This window comes from Acomys minous (assembly GCF_964271855.1).
Source record: "Acomys minous genome assembly, chromosome: 2".
In the NCBI taxonomy this organism is placed as follows: Eukaryota; Metazoa; Chordata; class Mammalia; order Rodentia; family Muridae; genus Acomys; species Acomys minous.
The window spans coordinates 8678451-8684387 of NC_140484.1; the positions used below are offsets into that span (position 1 = coordinate 8678451).

The following is a 5937-nucleotide window of genomic DNA, read 5'->3' on the forward strand; positions in this document are numbered from 1 at the left end:
TATGTGAGCCAGAAGGGTTGGGGAATACCAAGAAAATAATGAAATGTAAATCATCAAAATCCAAAACATGTGAACTCAAAGAGATGGAGACAGCATGTATAAGGACCGCATAGGCCTGCACCAGATGGGGTTCTGGAGCTAAAAGGAGAAATGGATACATACTCTCATTCCTAATCTAGAACAGATGGGGTTCTGGAGCTGAAGGGAGAAGTGGATACATACTCTAATTTCTAATCTAGAAGCTATCTCCATTTGATAACCACTGGAAAATAAAAATTTAGTTTCTTTCAAGGGAGTCTCACTTGGAACACAAACTATTCTTTTTTTTTTTCAACCTGTGGAAGAAAAACTGTAATTGCCATTGCATAAAATACCTGTATGAAGTAAAAATTGGTTTTGAGTAACGTTAGTAGAGAATATGCTCTAGAAAGTGGAGGTAACTGGATGTAAAAACTCTGGCAGCAATAGAACAGCCACAGATGGTCAGCTGAGGCCAGCATCTAACGAGGACGAAAGCCTTGTCTGTGGGGCATTTTGGAGGATGCCTGTAGAAATATTACACTGTGCATAAACCAAATTGTATCATTTTCACACATGTCGTAAAGAGTCAACACAGTCAAAGTTCTTTTCCACATGCACTTCAATTGCACAGCAAGCGTGGCATAGAACACCTAAACACAGAAGAGAGCATTCATGCAAGATATCTAACTCCTTGAAATAATAATGCATACACTTCAAAATGATTACGCTATCGTTACACCTAGGGTTTTCTGCAACTACAAGGTGGTGGTCATGGAAAGCACGGCCCCCAGTATCAACATCTAGAAAGCATCCACCACCTCCTGTGTGTCTTCTCCTTTTGCGTTTTTTTTTCTTCTTCATTTTTCTTCCAACTCTGCTGTTGTTGCTGTTTCTTAGCAAAACTGGTAAAAACAAAATTGTAATCATTGAACGTAGCACTCTAGCAATCAAGACGTTTAAAACCTTCATCTTCTGTGGTGAAGAAAGCACTGTGTGATGTTTAGAATTCTGAATAACGAACAAGGTGGGCACGAATTTCCCTGGCTTGAGGACTTCCACAACTTTCCTGATCAGGTCATCATAGAAGTCTGACTTAGGTTTGTTTCAAAGCTAACATGAGAAAATTCTGGTTCTGGGGTGATGTGAATAGTCCAGTATGTTCCATCTGATTTCGTTCCATTCATTGAGTTGCCACAAGGATTGAACAGTGTGGCATCAATGACAGGACCTGGTATCAGGTCATGAATTCCACTCTCACGAGTGATGTCCTTTGCAGTGACACTGTCTTTCATGTAGAACTGGCCCATAACTGCTGGGTCAAGCTCACTCATCAGAATTTCCAGGATTTGATCTGGCTGATTGATTACTCCGGCTCTCTGGGAAATCCAAAGTATACAGGTACCAACAGTCAGAATTTGTACGTCCCATACAATATGCTGCTCCATTTGGGAAAATTGCATTAAGAAACTCATTTCTTTCTGGAAATTCTAGTGTGGGTATCCTTGGTGAGAAGGCTTCATGAAATTCTTACGAGAATAAACAAAGCTTTGAATTGAGTCAAGCTCACTGTAATCCCTAGCAAGCTTCAGCAGGGGAACCAGTGCGTCCAGTAAGAGGGTGGTGCCACATGTCTTCAAAATGAAACGTCTCTTGGAGACAAACATGCTACTCTCACTGAGTACATAAGCTTCCTGCTTGTCAGTCTTTGTCACACTTATGATTGAGCACTGCACATCCTTCAAAAGGACGTCCCACTCAGAAAAACTACCCTTAAATGCAGGTGCATGCCCAGCAGTAGACGATAACAGAAAATAAATCTAATTCCATCTTTGGAGGTTCCTTGTCTGCTAATGAAATGTCAGGGCTTTTCCTTTCTTAAAATATCTTATTATTTTTTATCTTTGATTTTATTGATATACATTTTTCTTCTCTGTTTTTACACCGCCTGTCATTTGTGTATATGATAGTTTTCATTTTAGTGTTTTTAAGGGATTCCCAAGGGTGCAAATGAGTAGATCTCTGTTTTTTTGTGCCTTTTCTTGTGAATTTTTTTTCTTTTCTGTTTGCTTGTTTCGTCCAGTCAAGATGTGTTAATTTTTGTTTTATCTTATATGCATCTTATTAAATTTTATTTTGTCCCTTAGAATCCTGTTTGTTTCCTAGTGAGAAAGAGAGAGGCGGTGGATGCAGATGGGAGCAGAGGGAGGAGAAACGTGGAGGAGGAGAGGAGGGGAAATCATAATCAGAATGTAGTATGTGAGGACAAATTATCTCCTATAAAGGAAAAATAAAATCTTAAAATAATAGCAAATAATAGAGGAATAAAATTCAAAGGTAGCTTGGTATGGAGGTGAGGATGGAGAGGGTCGATCTGGGAGGAACCGGGGACAGGTGAATGTGATCAGAATACATGGCATGAAATTTTCAAAGATTTGATTATGGTGGCTATCTATGCATTTTAAGTGGGAGGATTCCTAACAGTTGAGAATTAGCAAGAAAGATCCCACAAATGATGAATGGCCACAGTGGCTTATGTTCATAGATCATCCTCCACAGAGGCATGGAGTCTGATTGTAGCACAGTGGCTGGGGCTCCTGCCACTGAACATGTACTAGCACATCTCAGAAGATTTATGACATTTGTTCTTGGCAAGCTCCCTGAAAATAGTGCCCAAATCAACAGAGGTTGGTTTTCATATACAATGAGTATTTGTGAGATAACAAATCAGTATAGTTTAGCCCTTCAGAGAGTTATCTGGTGACCCATAGCAGTGAAAATTATTCTCTATGGCTCTGTAACTCTACTCCTAGAGATGTAATTGATAAAAAAAAAAAATCTATTCACTAGTGCACAGAGACATGAACAAGAGTGCTCAGAATGACTTCACGTGCAGTCATAAAATGATGAAAATATACATAAATTCATCCATGTACGAAGGAGAAAGAACTTCTGTGTAGGCATCTAATGATGTGACATTCTACGGTGGAAATTACTGATTATAATGGTGTGCTTTGTAAGTGTCCCTCAAAAGCTCATTTGTTAAAGACTTGATCCCAAGCTTCCTGTGATTGGGAGGCACTGGTAACTTTGAGGGGTGGGACCTAGGGAGGTCTTAGGTCATTTGGGGTATGTTCTTTTAAACTCTTTTTTACCATCTACTTAAGCTTCCCAAAGTAAGACAACCTAAAGTCTATGGATGCCTCTGGACCCCACTGAGCTTGCATTTCTTCTGCTAAAGCACTGATTGACCCATGAACTTATTGCATCCATGAAAAACCCTGTTCTAAAAGAAGGTCCTCAGAGTTCTAGTATTTCATAAATTAATGGAGCACACTAGATTTACTTCAACCAGACTTTTAATATTTTTGAAAATTTTAATATTATTTATTCACTCTACTTTCAATCTCCTAAGATAAAAAATTGGCTTTCCAAGACTATTAAATTCGTTATTCTCCATAGATTTAAACTTTTATAGAATTTAGTTGAACATAATTTCTAATGATCATCATATGTAGTGAGCGTCTTAGTGGAATTAGACTAAACTCCTTTAGTTTTACACCTTGTTGGGACTATGACAGAGGACTGAAGGAAAACATGAGGCTATGAACTGCAAATCCCAAGTGACACACGAGAAAGCGCATGTTACACGTGTACCATACTTATAAGGTAAAAATGTGTTTGACAGGATTTCACAAAATTGTCAAGATTAAAAGTTATTTGGATAGCATCGTGCTTAAAGTTTCTTGCGAATCTAAGTGTTGTTGTGTCTGAGGTGCCATTATTAACCGCTTTTTCTCAGAAACAAGAGTGTGAACAGTCATTACCAGGATGAGCTGGGTTAATTAGGCAGGGTTTTGTTTTGCAGAAATGTCTTAGCACCTCTAAACTGTGGCTGGGATGATGAATTTCTGAGAGGCTGTGGTATCTTCAGGCTTCACTGTTTATAGAGCATTCGCTCACTCTTTCTCTCTCTCTCTCACACACACACACTCACATACATACTAACTCTCATACACACTTTCACACACAATCATTTCCAAATACAATCACACACACACACACACACACACACACACACACACACAAACACACTCACTCTCACATACACAATAATCCACTCACACTCATACACAGGCACTTTCACATATATTCACACACACATTTACTGCCCCACTTATACACACACATACGCACACATACACACACAGAGGTCATATATATGTTAATTTATGTTTTTATAGACTCAGAGATTATTAAAAAAGATGGAACATGAAGATTCTCACATTTAACCCCATTTTCATATTTAACAATATTTTGTGCAAGTTATCTGTTTGTGATATATACATGTAAATGTGCGTGTGCACATGCATGCAGAGCCCAGACGAGAACTTCCAGAACTTTCCTCTATCTTTTTCTGCCTTATTGTCTAGAGACAGGGTCTATTACTTAATCCAAAGATTGTAATTTGTGATAAGATGACTGTCCTGCAAGGTCTCAGGATGTATCTTTTTTCCATTGTTGGGATTACAGGCACACACAATTATGCTTAACTTTTTACAGAGACACTGGGGATTCGAACTCAGGTCCTCACGTTTGCAGAGAAGGTGTTGTTACCTAATGAGGTATCTCCTGAACGCTTATCTGTTTTTGAATTTATTCATCTCTTACACAATACATTTAAACAACAGTTTCTTCTCACTCACTCCTCCTGGTTCCCCCCATCTCCCCTATTTCCCAGAGCCTTATTTGTTTTTGTTTTTGTTTTAAAAATGTGGAAAATGGCCAGGCATGGTGGTGCACATCTTTCATCCCAGCATTCGGGAGGCAGAGGCAGGTGAATCAACCTGAGTTCGAGGCCAACCTGGTCTACAAAGGGAGTCCAGGGTAGCCAAGGCTTATACAGAGAAACCCTGTCTCAAAAAAAAACAAAAAACAAAAAACAAAAAAAAAAAACAAAAACAAAAAACAAAAAACAAAAAACAAACTAAAAAAACAAAAAATGTGGAAAATGAAATCCAAGTGGGTTAAACAATGAAGACACACAATCTGAGACAGAGCTGCGAAGGGAACCCAGTCCTTCACATCTTAGCATGGTACTCTTGAACTCACGAAATTATTTGTTTTAGGGACACCGTGCAGAGGTTCTTTCCTTTTAGAGGTATTTCACATCTCCTCATTTCCAAGGCAAAGTGATAGTTCCTTCCCATGTAAATGGTTAAGTCTATGCCAAAGCTTAAATAAGAACTGCAAGTGAAGGAAACACGCACCTTGTTTAGCTCAGGAGCGCAGCGACCCTTTGTGGCCCAGTCCAGGCAAATGCTAGGATTAGTTTGCTAGTTTTAAAAACTTAGTTGGAAAAGAAATTCACTGAAGACAAGTATTTTTGTGAGCAAAAAGCGTGGAGATAGTTTTCCCGGGTGAGGGCTGATCCGTGTATTTTTTTACTAACCCATCTCACTCTGTGAGAAGCTCTCGCAACCTTCATTGGTTCACAGTAGACCTGAGCCCAGGTAGTGAAGCCTTTACACGGTCACGAAAGATGCCTGCCACGTCTATATTCCACCAAAGTCCTCTCTGTGAGGATCTCCACAGGGTCCAGCATCCTTTTTCGTCCCTCTTTGCAGAGTTCCCCTCATGAATGTAGAAACACCTGTCAGGCACTAACAAAAAATAGCGCAATCTCTTCAGCAGGCAATCGCCAAAGGATCCTGGCTGACTGCCTCTGACGACAGCCCAACAACCGGAGCTTTCCCTGAGCATCCTCAGGTCTGGGCAGTCCTTCCTTCTTTGCTTACGTTGGGTGCTCCTTAACCAACCAGATTCATGAGCATCTTGCTTCTTAATTTGTCTGATCTCCCAACAGTGCATTCATTTCTTTTTCAAATGAAATTTTTGAGAATTTTATACATAAGTACT

The 5937-nt window shown here is 39.5% G+C and overlaps 1 pseudogene across 1 annotated transcript; it reads right to left on the reverse strand.

The window, feature by feature from the left end:
- Nucleotides 1-337: 337 nt before the first annotated feature.
- On the reverse strand, nt 338-1776 carry LOC311592873 (S-adenosylmethionine decarboxylase proenzyme-like; annotated as a pseudogene). Its single transcript has one exon. The product of its transcript is annotated as an S-adenosylmethionine decarboxylase proenzyme-like (transcript).
- Between the last annotated feature and the right edge of the window lie 4161 nt (nt 1777-5937).